The following is a 20,207-nucleotide window of genomic DNA, read 5'->3' as shown; positions in this document are numbered from 1 at the left end:
GGCCAATTAAATTTGTGATTAATCATGAGTTTTTAATCTTGTGATTAATTATTTAAATGTCCTACAAGATCATTTCCCCTCATCTCTTTTCTTACATTCTAGCATGCCATACAAAATATGCTCTCTCCCTGGACGGCTAACAGATTTTCCAATGCAGCTATGGTGTGATGTACTTCACTCAGCCCACTGAAAAGGACTGGGTCTACTGAAAAGAAAATGCTTTCAGAAGTAATGTTCTTTTATATAGAAGTCTGTACTATCCAGACTACTCTGTTAAAGCTGATGAAACGATTCCAGGTCCTGACCCTTCAAAGCACTCAGCTAGGTAACAATACCTTCCCTGTTCCCATCCGACTCTTTCCACAAGAAAAGCTCAATGTAAAATCTACAGTACTGAATAAAATATCATCCTGGTCTAGACTGGCAGGTATTAATGTTCAGCTCCTTCTATTCTATTCTACTGAACTATTATAGTTTGGCTGACCCATATATCGGATTCAATTTGTGCTTTTATTCCTGGGGAATCAATAAATGGCACAGAACAAAGTGCCATGATTGAGAAGGCTAATTGCTCAACTTATACTCATGTAGCCTCTACGAGATTCATTTATTCAACCTGACAAGTAGTTTTCCTAGGCTGTCTAACAATATTTAGCAAAGTTTGGGTAAATCAACTCCTTCCTCAGCCTCTTTTTTTCCTGCATTTGTTATATTTTGTTCATTCATTCTCCCTCCCATCCACACTACTTCTTCCATGAAAGATTAGGGAGGCAAGATGTAGTTGTAAAAGTAATCTTAAGTAATGAAGCACATAGGAACCATAGCAATGTTCATTTTCTGGTTTCAGTTTCAACAATTATGGATAGGTTCTATCCATGCTATCATCTGTTCTGATAGCATGTCCTACACATTTGGAGTATCGTGTCCAGTCATGGGCCCCCCACTATAGAAAGGATATGGACGCACTGGAGAGGGTCCAGCGGAGGGTGACCAAAATGATTAGGGGGCTAGAGCGCATGACCTATGAGGGGAGACTGAGGAATTTGGGTTTGTTTAGTCTGCAGAAGAGAAGAGTGAGTGGGGATCTGCCTTCAACTTTCTGAAGGGAGGTTCAAAAGAGGATGGTGAAAGGCTGTTCACAGTAGTGACGGATGGCAGAACAAGGAGCAATGGTCTGAAGTTACAGTGGGAGAGGTCTAGGTTGGATATTAGGAAAAACTATTTCATTAGGAGGGTGGTGAAGCACTGGAATGGATTACCTAGGGAGGTGGTGTAATCTCCATCCCTAGAGGTTTTTAAGTCTTGGCTTGACAAAACCCTGGCTGGGTTGATTTAGTTGGGATTGGTCCTGCCTTGGGCAGGGCGCTGGACTTGATGACCTCCTGAGGTCTCTTTCCAGCTCTATGATTCTATGATTATTGATATAATATCATAACTGAGATCAGGGTTCCATTATTCTAGAGCTGTATAACCCCCAAGCCTTTTCCAAAGAGCTTACAATCTAAATAGACAAGAGAGACAAAGGACGTGCAGGAAAAACAAGAGCCCAGAAACTACGTAGATTTACTCAACGCCACATAGCAGGTCAGAGACAGCGCCACAAACAGAACTCAGATTTCCTGAAGCTTAGCTCACCTCCAGACCCAATGGACCTGAATGCCCCACAGCAGGCAACTTGTCTTTCCTTCTGCATCCATTTGCTTGTCTGCAGTGCATTATTCCTAGGTAGCAGTTTCTTTATTCTTTCCCCTGAGACGCCCTGTTTAGCATGACTTCTGTTTTTCATTTGGTTTATCTTGTAACCTGCCAGGATGCTGTACTCCAGAATTAAATTAACCGCCCTAGGAACTAGGACTCCTGAGGACACTAATGCACAGAAATAGTCAACTAGGAACACCATCTTCCCCTCAACCTTTCCTACATTTATTCCTCAATCTGTTCTCACGGGCTGTATGTTCTGTGAGTCAAGGAATTTGTCTGTCTATGAAAAGGAAGGCAAACCCACAGTTACATTTCCCACAGTTACATTTATAGGACAAAGTTGGGTTATATTTGCACTGCTATGCTGCTGAGATATGACACCTCTTTCATATTAAGCCAGCAGGAGATGGGGAAGACAGTATTTGTTATGTAGTCCCAAGAAAGGAAGGTGAGATGGGAATCACGGGGCTTCTGGTCAGCTCAGGGAATGCCCATCTTATATGCTCATAGGCATCAGAGGGTGGGTAGATCTTATTTTGTAGAGGGAGGAAATCTGGAGTATGGCAATGACAGCCCTATTCCTATTGAAAGAAGAGAGGAAGAGGGGATTTGGATACTTGGGACAACCATATTAATCCTCTGTACTGTAGGATAATAAGGATGGGTATATCTCAAGGGTTAAGGAGCTCCTAAGGTGTCATAAGTTGCAAGTTTAGGTCTTCAGCATTCTGCAATCCCTTTTCCACACTGTCCATTAGCTACATGGCCCTCTGACTATTTACACTCCATATTTTGATGGCCTGATATTTCTAACTACACGCAAGTCTGTATTTTTCCATCCATTTTTTATGTCAGGAATCAGGCTATCAGAAGGCTGTCAAACGGGAAGGAAGAGAAAGGGTTTAGTAGCAACCCCCACCAAACATCTATGTGTTCTGCGATCAAAGAAGGTTTCTTCTGAACTATGCAGTAAGGAAACATGTACTCTGTAATCCTCCTACTGAAGCTCCTCCAAACATCTAATCTTTTCATTATAGCAAGTTTCCAGTTTCCTCTAATTTAAGCTTTCCTTGTCCCATGAGATCCATTTACCTCAGGGCACAGTACACAACTGAGAGGCTCCCAGGCTCAGCTCAGTTTTGGGAAATCCTGCAAGGAAATGAACTTTGCAGTTCCAAGCAAGAAAGCAATTGCTATTTGATGGAGAATTTCAGTCACTTCTAGATATAAAGAATAATTGCATTACTTTATAGCACATTACAAGTGTTAGCAGAGCACTGCTGAAGTGTGCCTACTTGATCACCATCATGCAAAATCTTCACTCTCATGAGACCCAAGGTCTCATGTGCCTGGTCTTGCAGACTTATACCAAATAGTTTTCCTGCATATATAGTACGTGAGAATGTCTAATTTATCATTCAGCTCCTTACAGTCTTAAAAAACATCTCCAACTGTATTCATTTGATATCTCAGATAAGAGTTGCGAGTTGCTAGGATGAAAAGAGTAAAATTTGTTTGCTCCTGTATTTCACACCAAATGTATTGTTATTAACTCGGTTAGCATTTTTAACATCCAATAACACTCTCCCTTAAAATTTTCAGGACTATTGTGTTTATTCCTCTGGCATGTAAGAGATTGCCATAGTAGAACTAAACCCTGCCATATTCTGAATCCAAGCAGCAGTGTGTAAGAATCACAGATAGAGACTGAGAAGTCTCTAGTTTTTCTTTACCAAGACAGGATGATTCTCTAATATAGTTTCTAGTATGTTGTGCATTCTACTTATAAATGTCCCAAATAATTATATTTCTCTCTCATCCTCCAGGGAGTTTATGCCACAGCATAATAGATCTGTCAGGAAGCTTATTCGGATGCAGCCTACATTTTTCCATTCTTAATTTCACCTACTTGTTCTTTGTGCCTCAAATAATTCTTCTTCCAAGAGCTATCTTTGCCTTTCTGTGGGTGGGCCCGTAGGAGAAAACCTCTCTTTCTCATCCTATGGAACCAATTCCTATTCCTATAATCATACTGCAGCACCCAGGACTGGCCTGAGGAATTGGGGGAAGGTTTAGGAAAATAGCTCTATAGCTCTACACCTCACATTTAACGGTATCATTTCACATGACGATACCTTTTGAGGGATCTTTAGATCCAGCGTTCAGCCGCTGTTCTCCTGTGGAAGATGAAAAGGGGTTTCTGGATAATTGCTGTGACTCTTTTGGAATCACCCAAACCACTGAGGGGTTCTGTCTCTGCCCACTTTGTAACTTTCGGCACCTTAATGCTGTGCTGTGATGGATTGCAGCCTTTACATTAGTAGCCAACACACAAACATATCAGTCAGGAGTTGGGAACGTACAATACATGTGCCATACGTGGCACGCAAGATGATGTTTTGTGGCACACGCAGCATAGCATAGGGGCTGGGCGACTCGGCAAACAGAGTAAGCAGCATGACCCAGCACTGGGCTCCGTGTCCCTAAGCGTGCAGCTCCCGGGAGCTCAGGGGTTAACACCGCTCCCTCTGCTACAGGCTCTTCCTCCTGCTCCAGGAGGGGGCAGAACTGGGGTTGTCCCACATATCAGGGTGGAGAGGTTGGCACACACTAAGCCCCAGCTGCTCCATGCAGGCAGGGAGACCCTTCCCCAGTGCTCTGCTGCGCCTGGCCGGCGGCTGAAGACAGCCCTGAACTAGGGATGTTAAATATCGGTTAATTGAATAATCAAGTAACCTCGCGAAATCTTATCGGTTAGTCAACTATTCTATAGTCCCCGGGGCCGGCAGCAGCGTGGGGTGCCAGGTGGGAGCTGGTCTGTGAAGGGAAGCAATTTAAAAACCAGCTCCTCTTGCGGACTGGCTGCTTGCTGCCCTGTGCTGCTGCCTCTGATAAAGAGGCAGCAATGTGGGGTGGCAGCAGCCCCTATTTGGTGGTGGGGGTCTGAGCTCCTGGACCCAGCATGAACCGGAACTGAGCCGGGATGCCTGCCTGCCCAGCTCCTAATACACTTTAAATGCAGAGCCACAGCGGGGGTAGGCCCCTGACCGGGCATGAGCCAGAACTGAGCCAGGCTGCTTGCCAGCCTGCTAAAAAATGTACTGGTTGGGAGGGGGAGGGAAGTGTGTGTGGTCTATAGAATTAACCTATAAGTTTTTGCTCATCGGTTAATCGACTGCACTATTACATCACTACCCTGGACAGCCCCGGGCTCTGCCTGCCCCAGCTCTGGAGCCACAGCCTGAAGGTGAAGGGTGAACCCCGGGCAAAGGGCTGGGCTGGGAAGTGACTCTGTCCCCCCGCTCCTCCTCTCCCCAGCACATCTCCGATGGGGCTGCAAGTTCCCGTACTGCTGCTCTGTCGGTGTGTGCTGGGGGCACAAGGATGTGGGGAAGGGGGGGGGGGGGAGAGAAAGAGGATGCGGGGACAAGATGGGAGGGGGCAGGGCTTGCACCAAAGGGGATGAGGAAAGTTAAATCTTGGCATGCCATTTCTGAAAGGTTGCTGACCCCTGATATAAGTCTTACCCTAGATTTCACTAGCCAAGTTACTTAATGCACTGTGACCCCCAATAGATTTTCTGGTTTCAAATTTCCCCAAGACACTACCAGACACTTGGACTTTTCTCCTATCACTCCTCACTGCCAAGGTGGTGAAACCAGCCCTTCAGTTATCCGTTCAATTTGACACATAATCCATGAGGTTTCCACAATGGAGACCCATATGAGTTCAAAATAAACAAAAGGTTTATAAAATAGAAAAATCACACATTTAAAGGGAAAGCATAACACCTTCAAGTGACATAGATAATAAACTAAGATGCAACTTCAAGCCTTGCACGTGGGCATCATATAAATTCCCTTTTCTAATACAAGTTACCAAGTGCCTTTGTACCATTTCTCAGCATACGCAGACGCCTTTGAGACTGTCCCTCAGGTTCTGGATGAAGACTTCAGTTTCAAGCATATGTTTTACAAGCCTACCACTCTCCACAGCTGCATGGGGACTTGTGGTCATTTAGGGCAGGGACATCCTAGCTGGGATGTCTCTGTTTTCTTATTAACCCATCATTTGTACAACCTGAGTTGTACGATGCTAGGTGCTTGGAGTAATCTTGTATGGTTGGGAAAGCAGCCCCTGCCTGGTCATTACAAGCTTTCATAAAGACCTTAACTGACATGTTTTTATACATTGATTTGTTTTCTTTGAAGGGAGGGGTTCAGATCCACTGATCTCCCCTGGCATTCTCTGGACCCACACTGTCACAGCTGCAAATACTCTGTTTTTAAAAAATTTGCAAGGGATAATTGTTCAGATAATGGAGAGGAAACAGGAAACAGTGCATTTCAATGCACACTCAATACTTTAGAAACTAGCACCACCTACATTACAAAAGGTTAAGTGTTATTCTCCTTGGATAGAAGGGGAAGCTATGGTAGAAAGGTTCTGAGTAGAGCAAGACCAAAATCAGCTGTTCTAGGGCAGGGAGTGGCACACTGGAGTCCTCTTTCACAGTCTCCCAGCTGTTCATAAGACCTTATTGGCATCCACAGGATTGTGCTGCCTTGCTAGTGGTCACACTGGCTGTTCAGCAGAGCAGCCAGTTTAGCTTCCAGCAGGGACCAGGAAGTAATTTGTGATAGCCTTAGGTCCATCTACACTTGAAGCTGCAGGTATAATTTCCAGCTTGAGGAGACATATCCATGCTAGCTCAAACAGTGTAACCACAGCAGGAGGTGTCCTCAGGAACCTACCTGTTATGACCTCACTTCTACTTTTCACATTTCAGAGTGCCCTTCACTAGGCAGGTGTGAGAGGCATGCACGGAATGCAAGTACTTTCCCCTCACTCCCTTAGCGTCTAGGGAACAGGATGAAAAGCAAACCACATCCTGGTGTGCATGGCTGCTGCCCCCCTGGCACCCTCCCGAAATTCTGCCCTTGACCAGCCCTCTAATCAGTGTTCCCTTAGCCAACTAGAAAACTAATTACAGGTCTTCCAAAAAGCTGAGGGACTTGAGACCCCAAAAAGCCATCCCAATAGTACCTAAAATGTTGGTCCATCACACGCTGTGGACTTTGTTCCCCTGCTGCCTTTGTGCGCGTGGGGGAGGAGGTGGGAGTCTGGGACTGCACCGGCTCCAGCTGCTCCAGTGGCCACTGCCGTGGGGAGTTGAGGAGCAAGGCATGTGCTACCTGAGCGTTTGGAGCTGGCGCGGTCCGGGACTCCTCCTTCCTCCTCCCCCTGCGCAGGAAGGCAGCAGGGGAATAAAGTCTCCAGAGCACCAGCTCCAGCTGCTCAGTGCTGCCATGGGGAACAGAGGGGAAAGCTGTGTGCTGCCCGAGCATTTGTTGTGGGAACAGTCCAGGATTACCCTCTCCCCGTACAGGAAGGCATCGGGCGCGCAACAGACCAGTGTTTCAGATACCACGCTGCTGTTTGGGAGACGGGGGAGCAACCTGCACACTTCCTGGGCCTTTGTGTGCAGCTGCAGGATCCCCAGTTACCGATCCCTGACCTTCCCCACCCCAGACCACCACTAGTACCCTGCCACAGCACCCACTGGCACCCATTAGCACCCTGTCCCCTGCCTCAGCACCCATTGGCCTCCTGCCCCAGCACTCTGTCCCCTGCCCCAGCACTCACTGGCACCCATTGGCACCCTGCTCCCTGCATCAGCACCCATTGGCCTCTTGTCTCAGCACCCACTGGCACCCTGTCTCCAGCACCCTATCCCCTGACCCGGCACCCACCTGCACCCTGTCCTCTGCCCTGGCACCCAGTCTTCTGCCCCAGGCCCCTGCCCTGGCACCCACCTGCACCCTGCCCCAGCACCCACTGGCACCCTGTCCTCTGCCCCAGGCTCCTGCCCCAGGCCCCTGCCCTGGCACCCACCTGCACCCTGCCCTCTGCCCCAGGCTCCTGCCCCAGCACCCACAAGCACCCTGTCCCCTGCCCCAGCACCCACCAGCACCCTGTCCCTTGCCCCCACCAGCACTAGTGAGGAGCCACATTAGTGAGGCTTGGGGTTTTTTGGAGAGGTTGGTTTTTTCCATCTCACTTATGTGGCCCCGACTTACTTTTCTATGGGTCAGTGACCCCTGACTCAAAACAGGTTCCCCGCCCCTCTTGTAAATAAAGACAACACTGAAACATTTTGTGTCTGACATAATATTTTATTTAAAAATGAAGCCAAGTCCCCATCTGGTTGCAGCATCGTAACACTCCTGCACACACCCACACACTCTAAACTTGAGCCTATCATACTCTGGAACCCCCTGTCCTGAGCCTCTCACATCCCCAAACTCCTGCACCTCCACATTCCCAGTCTTCTGCCACAACACTCCTGCACCATCCACACACTGCAAACCTGTGTCCTGAGCCCATCATACTCCCAGCCTCCTTACCCTGACCCCTCATGTACCCCAGCCCAAAGTCCTGCACCCTCATAGCCACAAGCCTGCGGCTTGCTCAGCACCCAACCCTCCCTCTGACCCCAACCCTCTCCAGCCTAGAGCCCCCTCCCTAAGCCAGCAACCTCTTCTCTACTTCCTCCTGCACTCAAATTCCCTCCCAGACCTTACCCCTCTCACCCCTTCCCAGTGCTTTTTTTGTGATGGTATGCCCTGGGATGGTGTACCAGCACCTACTGTCCCCTGGCACGGCTTTTTTTTTTCTCTTTTTGCTCAACTCCCCCCCCCTCCTCCTGCCCCCCAAGTACGTGGCTCTTTGTACTCTATCCACCACTATTTTGGCTCTTTGTCTCTAACGGGTTGGCCACCCCTGCACTACAGCTTCCTCCTCTAACTTGTCTATTTATTCAATTTTCTTTCCTTCCTTAATATCTTAGGGTATGTCTACACTACCCCGCTAGTTCGAACTAGCGGGGGTAATGTAGTCATCCGCAGTTGCAAATGAAGCCCGGGATTTGAATTTCCCGGGCTTTGTTTGCATGAAGCCAGCCGGCGCCATTTTTAAATGCCGGTTAGTTCGGACCCCATGTCGCACGGCACGGACTAGCTAGTTCGGATTAGGCTTCTAGCTGTACGCCTCGTTCTAATCCGAACTAGCTAGTCCGTGCCACGTGTAGCCGCACGGCACGGGGTCCGAACTAGCCGGCATTTAAAAATTGCGCCGGCCGGCTTCATGCAAATGAAGCCTGGGAAATTCAGATCCCAGGCTTCATTTGCAACTGCGGATGACTACATTACCCCCACTAGTTCGAACTAGCGGGGTAGTGTAGACATACCCTTATTGGTTTATTTTCAAAGGCTGTCTCTCACCAATAAAAGATATTACCTCACATGTATCTTGTCTCTTACTTTTTTCTGTTAACTGCTTTTTTTCCCCTCTACCTGCTGCTCTCCTTCCTCTTTCTTTTTCTGGATTTTAACCCTAAATTTTCAAAAGGTAACCAGTATTTCTGAGTATCCCAATTTCAGACATTGTGAAAGGGGCAGGCTTTAAGAGGGCAGATGCTTAGTACTTTTTGCAAACCAAGTTGACTGGGCACATCAAATCCCTACTCACTGAAAATTTAGGCCTTATTGTTTACCTCCTATCATCTTCCAGTTTTCACCTTCATTTTCCCATTCTCATCTTCAAGCTTACTTCATATCTACCTACAACCTACCTACACACTTCTCTATATAGTCTAATCTTCCCAACCTGCCATGTTGCCTCATTTTAATCCCATATTGTCATCACTTATTTTTTCCCATTGCCTGATTTGAAAAAGACAAAATACAGTTTCAATTGCATTAATAATTGCAAAACATTAAAGCTCTGCAGGAACGAGTTCCGAATGTCAGAGGATTCCTTATTAGAAGTTATTTATATATTATTTATATTGCCATAGCACCTGCAGGATCCGTCACGGATCAGAGCTCGCCTGTGTAAAGCACTTTACAATGAGTAAAATAGTGACTGTCCCTACCCCACAGATCTCACAGTCTGGAATTTATAACCATAATCAGGGCTCACCGAGCGGTGGTGAGCCCCACTCACCAGATGCACGATTCTGCGCTCTGCGCATGTGCAGATCGTTCTGCACCGGCTCTTCCGGGGTGTAATCTACTTGCCACGGGCGAGTAGATTACATTGTTTGTCGAGCCCTGACCATAATGAGCATGACAAATGAATGAATAGACAAAGGTGATTTGTGATTAAGATAACAGTTATGTTTGCATAAGTAAATTGTACATCTGCTGGAACCGTGTCCAGTTGTAGCTACGAACAGTGATGCAGCTGATGCTAGTAGGAACAACTGTTCTTATGAAGCAAATTGAGAGCCAGCCTAGTTCCTAGAGGATAGTAGTGTAGGCCTGCCTTGACATGAATAATTAAACATTTATCATTTTTGGGGAGACAGGGAGGTAAGAGTCAGCAGGGCTAATTCTTGGATAATACTTGAGAACTGTAGTCAAGTAAGTCTTGAGAAGAGTACTACAGTAAAGTCTCAGTTATCCAACCTAAACGGGACCGGAGGATGGTCGGATAACCGGAAATGTCGAATAATAGGGACGGCGCTGGCTCGTGGCGGGGTGGGGGCCCAGTGCGCTCTGGCCGAGGGGCGGGAGCACAGCTGCAATGGCAGCAGTGGCAGTGGCTGAGGGGGAGGGAGCGCCTCCCAGGAGGGCTCCGCTCTTTGTCTCGGGGTGGTTGGCGCACACGCTGCCCCTTCCCCGGCAGATTCCGGATGCTGCATCCTCATGAGGGGCCGCATCCCTCCCCTTTCTCCCTACTCCCCCAGGCCACCTGGACATGCCCAAAGCCCTGGCGTTCCTGCCTCTCCTTAGCCCGGTGGCGGCCCCTCCCCTCACTACCCCCCCCCACTTCCCTTCCTGGCTCGGCCCAGACTCCCCGCTTGCTCCGGCCAGGAGCCGGGCTTGCTCCCCAGGGGGGCTACTCCCTCCCTCCCTCGCCCCCAGCCTGCAAAGTTTTGGGAGGGGGAAGCGGGTCTGGGCCCGCTCCTAAAAGCGGAACTGCTAATGCGGCAGGACGGCCAGGATTGGGCCCTGGACCCAGCATATCTGTCCCTGGGGCATGGACCCAGCATATCTGAACGCCAGGTGAGCCTGCAGCGCGGGCATGAGCTGCCCCAGGTGTGGGGTGGGAAGGTAAGGTTGCTGAGGTCGCACTGTGTGCCAGGCTGAGGGGAGCCCCCGCAGACCTGCCAACCAGAGCTTCTGACCAGCCCTGAAAAAGGGGAAAGCAAGGCCATTGTGGTTTGAAGTGTCCCTGGAGCCCCTTGCTGTCACATGACAGGAGGCACCATCGGATAAAATGGAATTTCAGCTAAGTGAAGGTCGGAAAATTGAGACTTTACTGTACTATGTAAAAAAGAAATGTTAACAATCACTGTTTTAAATTTCAGGAGCTTCAGGGGATAGCGGAGTTAGTCTGTTACAGGAAAAAAAACAACAAATGGTCTGTTAGCACTTTATAGACTAACAAAACATGTAGATGGTATTATGAGCTTTCGTGGGCACTGGTAACTGAAAGTCTTCTGTGACTTTCCCATAATTTTCTAGTGAAACCAAGGATATGCTGAGCGGGAATTGACAAAAGTGTTGCACATAAGTACTATGATTAGAGATAATTTGGCACCAGTGTTTATTAGAAGCAAGATCAAGATGTGCTAATTGGCAGTGACAGGTGCTGAAGCAGATAATGTGGTTTGACCAGTCTCTTGGGCTGATAGCACCTCAAGGGTTGCTCTCAAGTAGCTAGGCGGCTGGTGATCTCACACATTGCTATGATCATCTCATACAGGGCAATTATTGGTAACTAGAAAACAGCCTCAGCACTTGCATTTTTGATGATCTGAAGCTAAGTGAATCTCTGTATTGGTGCTACATTGTTGTGGATGAGGTATACAATGAAGCTGCATACTATGAGGCAGTATCTGAGGGTATGTCTACACTACCCTCCTAGTTCGAACTAGGAGGGTAATGTATGCATACTGCACTTGCTAATGAAGCCCGGGATTTGAATTTCCCGGGCTTCATTAGCATAAGCGGGGAGCCGCCATTTTTAAATCCCCGCTGCTTCGAACCCCGTGTAGCGCGGCTACACGGGGCTCGAACTAGGTAGTTCGGACTAGGGTGCCTATTCCGAACTACCGGTACACCTCGTTTCACGAGGAGTACCGGTAGTTCGGAATAGGACCCTAGTCCGAACTACCTAGTTCGAGCCCCGTGTAGCCGCGCTACACGGGGTTCGAAGCAGCGGGGATTTAAAAATGGCGGCTCCCCGCTTATGCTAATGAAGCCCGGGAAATTCAAATCCCGGGCTTCATTAGCAAGTGCGGTATGCATACATTACCCCGCTAGTTCGAACTAGCGGGGTAGTGTAGACATACCCTGACTGTTTTGAAAACAGCACTAGGAATCAAAGTAGGCAGAGTCATGGTAGAAGCTGTTCTGAGTCCCATTTCTTTTCAACTACGCTAAGGGGTGTTAGTTATCCTGGAATGTAGCCTCTAGCAGTGACACAATCAACTCCCTCTCTAATGTAAGATCATCGTATTCTAATAAGCCATTCATAGTTTGAGGGTACTTGAGGCTACAAATAAAATAGTCTTGAGAAATTCCTTATTGCTGCTTTAGGGTAAACTTTTCTAAAAAGCAATTTAGGAGCCTGCATCCCAGAAGCCAGGAATGAGTGAAAGGGAATGAATCACTTGATGTTCATCTGCTCTGTTCATTTCCTTTGGGGCACCTGGCACTGGCCACTGTTGGAAGACAGCATAGTGGGCTAGGCGCTTCTTTGGCCTGCCCAGTATAGCCATTCTTTTGTCCGTAGGCCTAGACGGCCCACATTTCCAAAGGCTTTCAGGCACCCAAGTCCTGTTGACACTTAGGCCAGGTCTACACTATGAGCTAAGGTCTGAATGATAGCAGTACATAGTGATCATGCCACACTTTCTGTGACAGCAGTGGAATTCTCCGTAATTTCTAGGATGGCGCAAGTGGACCAGAGAGAAAAGCTGAAAAGGCAAATGACAAAGCGGGGACTAGACTTTTTGAAGTAGTGCTTGGGACTGCATCTTGAGGACACACTGCAGACAAAGAAGGAATGTGTAACTCAGGGCTACTCAACTTTGGATACTCACAGCACATGCCAAGGGCCGCAACGTAAGTGTGGTTGCATGTACATACAAATGTATATGCAATTATATGCAAATAGCTTCTTTCACACTAACAGGCATGAATACAAAGATTAATGCAAGACTACACGACACACAGGCCCCATTTAAGTCAGTTCTGCTAATATTAATAAAATGCAATACTTTACCCCATTTCCACCCATATAACAGTACTTTTAATGAGCAATGACAGTCCAGGAATAAAACGCATATAAAGAAAAGACCATTATATTGACTACTTTTTTGTTTTGGCGCCTACCTGCACCTCAGTAACTGAGACAGTAATATAAATATGTAACTCCATATTTCTGTTTTGTCTAGGGAGACATACTAGCAATTTGCTCATATGCAAGTTGCCATCTCAGCCAGGCTTTGGGAAGGCTGATACTGCACCAGCTATTACTATTTCTCCCAGGAAATAAGGCATTGCACAACACAGGTTGAAAACCACCTCAAGAAAATCATCAAAAGAAATGAGCAATATCCCTCTGAACCACAAGTAGCTTAATGCAATGTCACAGTAAATGGTACTGGACTTCTAGCAATTAAAATAATTAGTGTGAACACACAACCTTTGTTTCCCAGGCTAGTATTGGCTCTGTGGTGATTGCTTATCATTGATCTGAAGGGATAGCAGATTAATTTTTTCACCATTTGTTCTACAGCAGTGGTCACCGGCCAGTAGATCGGGATCTACCAGTAGATCTTGGAGTCTCTGACAAGTGATCGTGACTGGTTTGGCCAGGAGGCTATAAAGTGCTGGCACTTTTCCCCCACTGCTGTGCTGCTCCTGCCCTCTGCCTTGGATTGGCCCTCTGGGAGCTTCCTGTTTGGTGTGCAGGGGGGGGGGGGGGAGAATGAGCAGGGTCAGGCCTCAGAGAAGGGGTGGGGCAGGAGGCAAGACAACACTATTTGGATTTGAGGTAGATACTGGATTGCACTTAAATTCAGAAAGGGTTCTTCTGCTTAAAAAGGTTGGAGACCATTGTTCTATGGTGAGCCATTTTAATAGACATTAAGACATTCTTGGCCAGCTACAGAATAAGTCTCTCATTTAACTTTATTTCTCTCATTCTCTGGGATAACACATACTAAAAGTTCACTAGCAAAAACTGTTCTGCAAATCCACACATTCCAGGCAGAGTTGATATTCCTTGTTGTGCAATATATATACACTCTGGTCTTCCCATAGACTAATGCTTTTTGTGTTTAATACATTCCTTTTAAACACTATAAAAGAGCCACACTGATCTTCTGAATTTCCTTTATAAATAAGTACATTTTGGAAAGGCTATCCAGGTCTGACTTCTTCTCATCTATGATGATCTCTACAGAGGATGTCTTTCAGTTGTAGACCTTCTTTCAGATGCTTCACAATTCATACTGATATTATTTGCTTTAAAGCTGAATGACCTAACACCTGGTACAGAGAACTATTCTGTCATTTTCCAAAATGGCAAATGAAATTTAATGTGGATAAGTGTAAAGTAATTCACATCAGGAAAAATAACCCCAACTATACGTACAGTATGATGGGGGCTAATTTGGCTACAACAAATCAGGAAAGAGATCTTGGAGTTATCGTGGACAGTTCTCTGAAAACTTCCACACAGTGTGCTGCGGCGGTCAAAAAGGTAAATAGGATGCTAGGAATTATTAGGAAAGGGATAGAAAATAAGACCCAGAATATCTTACTGACCCTGTATAAAACTATGGTACGCCCACATCTTGAATACTGTGTACAGATGTGGTCTCCTCACCTCAAAAAAGATATTTTGGCCTTGGAAAGGGTTCAGAAAAGGGCAACTAAAATGATTAGGGGTTTGGAACGGGTCCCATATGAGGAGAGGTTAAAGTGACTGGGACTTTTCAGTTTACAAAAGAGGAGACTGAGGGGGGATATGATAGAGGTATATAAAATCATGAGTGGCGTGGAGAGGGCCGATAAAGAAAAGTTATTTATTAGTTCCCTAAATAGAAGAACTAGAGGACACCAAATGAAATTAATGGGTAGCAGGTTTAAAACTAAGAAAAGAAAGTTCTTCTTCACACAGCGTGTAGTCAACCTGTGGAACTCCTTGCCAGAGGAGGCTGTGAAGGCTAGGAATATAATAGAGTTTAAAGAGAAGCTAGATAATTTCATGGAGGTTAGGTCCATAAAAGGCTATTAGCGAGGGGATAAAATGGTGTCCTTGGCCTCTGTCTGTCAGAGGCTGGAGAGGGATGGCAGGAGTCAAATTGCTTGATCAGTGTCTTCGATCCACCCTCTCTGGGGCACCTGGTGCTGGCCACTGTCGGCAGACAGGATACTGGGCTAGATGGACCTTTGGTCTGACCCAGTACAGCCGTTCTTATGTTCTTATTGAACGCTGTTCAGAGTAGAAAAAGTAGCTGATGAATCTGAGCTAGCCTAGATGTCTGTACTTAGGGAGATTTTCATCTTGGCAATATCTCCAAAAAGTCCCCATCTAAAGATTTCTTCCTTACAAAGTGAACACAAACAAACAACACGCAAACACGATCTGTCATTTTCCTCTAAGTTTTACTATGAATTCTGCTCAACTCCAAATCAATGACTCCTGTAAGCTAAAAAAAACCCTGTGAAGTAAAAAAGTCTCAGCTGGCCAACCAACCCCTAGTTTAAATTTATTCCAGGTGAGACACCTTCCTTATAAAGAACCTAAAAAATGTGTAAAGCACTGCACTGCTCCAATGTCTGAGCATCCTGATATCCCCATTTCAGGAAGGAGGGGAAGAAAGTGAGTTCCTGAAATGGACTCGCTAACAATCTGTAGTATCATTCACCTGCTAAGAAGAAAACACGTTAGCACCTGACAGCTGTCCTACATTTGGCAAATAAATTGGTCTGTCCAGCTCCTAGTGGCCATGTGTCACTCACGAAAACCACCATGTCCACAGCAGTCATTAGCTCAAAAACAGGCCTGAAAACTGAGCTGTTTTCTCAAATGGTGTATCTCTAGGTTATGGAAATACAGCAGAGGTGCTTGCACTGCTAACAAGCCAGCATCTTGAGTGGGCTGTAAAATGCAGAATACTCACAATTAATGCTGATCTTCAATACCTCTGTAAAGCCCTATGGGGTACAAAGTGGTAATTAAGGATCTATGCTAGATCCCATGTCCCATTCGGGGCAGGAACCACTGAACAGTGCTGCAGTGCCCTGTTTCTCCTCCTCTCTCCCACTCACTGCCCTCAACTCAGTCAGATCTGCCCAGGATTCTCATTGCTGTTTACTTTATAATGTTCCCAAACTTTACATTTTATTTGTGTTAAAGGTTTTTATACGAACACTGAGTAGATGCATTGTATCAATGGAAAGGCTTCATTAGCTGCGGGGGGAATGGCATGCTGGAAGACATGAGCAGCAGTTCTGCTTTTTTAGCATCCAAATTTTGGAACTGGCACATTTGTCAAGGCTACAGGGGACTCTCTCTGGGCAACATAAAAGTGCTAGACACTTGACACTCGGTGCCTTAGTTTCTATATTTGATTAATACACAGTAAGCTATTTGCATAAATTATAACTCTCTTTCTCTCATAACAAATGCAGACCACTTTGTAGCACCTCTTGTTTTTGTCAAGTTGGTGACTGTGAGTGGTAGAAACACATTATTTACTACCCTTCCTGTATGAGGACAAGTATCAATGGGTGATCACTCAAACAAATGTTTGATAAATTATTTCACAAGAAGATTATGATGAAGGGTTTCCAGTCTAATAGCTTTGTGTACTCTCTGCCATTCAGCAGGACAGTGACTCTAAATCTAACTTCAGTGTGAGCAGCATTAGACTAACAGGGAATTCACTGTCATGGAGGCAAATTCAACCTGAGCTGCCCAGAGAAGCTACCTTGCAGTTGGTGCAAACACCTTGTATCTGTTTTTTGTTTTGTTTTGTTTTGTTTTTTATCTGAGGAAGTGGGTCTGGCCCACGAAAGCTCATCACCTAATAAATGATCTTGTTAGTCTTTAAAGTGCTACATAGTCCTGTTTTTTGTTTCAGCTAGACCAGACTAAGATGGCTACATCTCTATTACTGTATCTCCTTAGAATGCCTCTCTCAGGATACAGATCCTGCTGGACCTGAGCACTCCTCCAGCAACTGCGAAGGTTGCTATGCTCAAGGCCATGTCTCTGTTTAAAAATAAATGTTAAAAAAATCAATTCCAATAAAAAACTACTTAACTGTTTTAAAAATCATTATTTTTCTTGATTAGAGCAACTCTCTATAGCAGTGTTTCTCTAAGTGGTTCACAGATCCACTCTGAAAAACCTGCTAATGGGCCACTCCAGTTTATTTATCTACTGACTGCAGCCCGGGAGCCTCACAGCTCCCATTGGCTCTGGTTTGCCAGTTGCAACCAAGGGGAGGTGGGGGAAGCAGCAGCAGCCTAGCCTACGCCACTTCCTGCAGCTCCCCTTGGCTGCAAACGGCAAATTGGAGCCAATGGGAGCCGCTAGCCTCCATGGCTGCGGAGCCGGTAAATAAACAAACCAGAGCAGCCAGTCAGCAGGTTTCTCAGAGTGGATCCATGGATCACCGAGAAACACTGCTCTATAAGCACACTGCCCACTACCACCACTGTAGACAGCTCTATGGCCATGGGTAGAGACTGGTCAAAAACTCTAAAACTTTCCTTGAAGATTTTCAGTTTACATTTTTCAAGGAAAGATTTAGTTAAAAATATTAAGATGAAAAATCAAATATGCAGAGAAAAATCAGGCCATTTTCACCCTCTCTCGCCATGGGGTGGGTTGTGGGACAACACTTTTAGTGGGGGCTCTCTGATTAGAGTTCTAGAATACTGTACCCATACCGACCACATTTAGGCAGAACTATATAACCTACCAAAGGGCCCAACAATGCCTTGGTTACTACTCCATTGCTGTGTCATTTGGGGTAGAAGCAGTGCAGCCAGTAGCCAGAAATAGGAGTCTCACGTGGATGTGGTATTTGCAGGTCTGTCCTGGGGAGGGGATATAGACTCTTTTTTCTCTCCCTCTTTTGGGCAGCAACTAAAACTTTGAATTGCCTGCTCCCCACTTACCAACCCTTGACAGAAGCTACTTGCTCCTTCAACTCTGCCCCAACATCTTTCAGGAACAGCTAAATATACTTGCTTAATTTTTGAGAGAGTTAATACTGATGTTTAAATGGTCAGTGTTCGATATGATCATCCAGTTGAAGTGAACAGGAGCAACTCCCACATCTCTGAGCTAAAGCTGTCTGCAGACATCATAGCATGCATTTGTCAGGTTTTTGTCAGGTTCTTTGTAGCCAAATAGGCCAGAAGGCTTAGTTTATTTTTAGAGGACTGCTTAGATCTTGAACAAATGTGGGACAATTTAAAAACTAATCTATGATAATGCAGCAATGTGTGTGGTTGTGTAATTTCATACATGAGTCCCTGTCCATAATCAAAGTTGGCGCTTGATTGTTTTTGCTGACTGTGAGAGAGTGCAGAGACCCTACCCAATTCTTGATTTATTAGATTTTTTGATATGGCCAAGTACAAGTCCTCTGATAAAGGAGATCCAGCTAATTGATCTGTGGGTATTTTGTGCTGGACTGTCACAACTGCTTGTTAGTTTCTGTTATAATTAGTCTATGGCAGCAGAGCACAGGCCTTCCTTACACAGGAGACATGTCCCTACGGTTTTGGATGGGCATATCCTTGAGGCAGCTGACTCCTCCTACTTTGTGTATTGTCACACTCATCCAGACAAGGCACAGAGTTGGGTTACTACCCCCCTGCAAAGCAACACAGATGTTGAACTGGTTCCGCTTTGGGGGTATGTCTAAACTACAAGCCTCTTTTGAAAAAGAGCGTCTAGTCTGAAAGCAGATTTTTCGAAAAAGTGAGCTGCTTTTTCGAAAAAGAGTCTAGATGCTCTCTTTTGAAAAAGCCCTGTTTGCATTAAGAACGCCATTTTTCGAAAGAGCACTTTAAAGAAAAAGGTGTTCTTCCTCATAAAATGAGGTTTTCCGCAGTCGAAAAAACTGATGCATTCTTTCGATTTAATTTCAGCAATCTAGATGCAGGTGAAGTTTTTTAGAAAAAAAGCCACTTTTTTCGAAAAAACCCTATAGTCTAGACACACCCTGGGAGGGTTCAGCTATAAGGGCTCAGCACTCAGGAAACCAACCCCCAAAAGGGACCAAACCCCAAATATATCCATCTTACTCTGTGTAAAACTTTTAAACAAAGAAAGCTAATAAGCTCCACACACTTTATCAATGAAAGAGAGATATGCACAGACGTTGTGCTCCCTTTCCCCTGGAACAATTACTTATACTTGGCTTGATAATTAACAAAAGTAGTTTTTATTAAACAGGATTTAAGCAATGTAAGTTACTAAGTTAAAATGAACAAAACATGCTAGCTAGTTTTAATCCACTAAGAAACTTGTCACATGCAAATTCTTACCCTAAACAGCTGTTCTTATCTCAAGTAAAAACTTCAAGTCAGAGTTGATATTTACTCTGACTTGGATCTACAGCTTCCCAAAGTTCTTTGTATCCTCTTAGGGTGGGTCAGGCAGTTTCAAAGGCCAGCCAAAGAGAAAGGATTGATGGCTTCCCATTGCTTAAACAGACTTTGCCCCGAGTGGGAACATTTGTTCAGCATCCGCCCCATCCCGAGGGAAAAGTACCAGTTCAAGATGGATTCCAGTGCCAAGTGACATAGTTACATGTCTCTCTGGGCAATAAAATAGCAGTGGTTGCCCAGAGTTAGCCCCTAGTGGGCCACCACCGCTATATTTACCTGTGCCTCCACAGGTACTGGCAATTGCAGCTCCTGTTGGCCGTTCCCAAGAATGCAAATGGAATTCCCAACCAATGGGAACTGTAGGAAATAGCGCAAATTGGGACACCAATTCCCACAATTTCCATTGGACTGGTGGCAGCCTGCCAGGGACTAACCCTGGCAGAGTGAATCCAGCCAATGGGCTAGTATTTGTGCATCCCTGCTCTAGGACCAACCACAATTTCGGCTTACAGGACAAACACAACCAATCACGTGCCTTTGGTTAGAGTACTAAGTCATTATGTTTCTAGAGCATCAGTAAGAGCCCTCATTAGCACATTTAGAATTATAACAGATTCACACTTCATATTTCTAACTTCACATACAAGAATGATAAACGCACAAGAATGAGACACACATTCAACAGATTGTAACTGATATGTTACATGACCTGTTTTGCATAAAGTATCTTTTGAGTAATGCATCTTTAGATCTATAAGCCAACTGTCATAAAGCATGGGGGCCATGACAACACTATTTTGACACGATACAGTAAAACTATCCATCAGCGTCTTCTGAAATCATCTT

General features: G+C 45.7%; 1 protein-coding gene across 6 annotated transcripts in view; it reads right to left on the bottom strand.

Annotated features, from left to right (window-relative positions):
* The window catches only part of DIP2C (disco interacting protein 2 homolog C), a 516,114-nt gene that overhangs the window by 195,201 nt on the left and 300,706 nt on the right, over positions 1 to 20,207 (bottom strand). The gene's annotated exons all lie outside the window — the stretch shown is intronic.

This window comes from Pelodiscus sinensis, chromosome 2 (genome assembly GCF_049634645.1).
Source record: "Pelodiscus sinensis isolate JC-2024 chromosome 2, ASM4963464v1, whole genome shotgun sequence".
In the NCBI taxonomy this organism is placed as follows: Eukaryota; Metazoa; Chordata; order Testudines; family Trionychidae; genus Pelodiscus; species Pelodiscus sinensis.
This window is presented reverse-complemented; position numbering and strand designations above follow the sequence as displayed.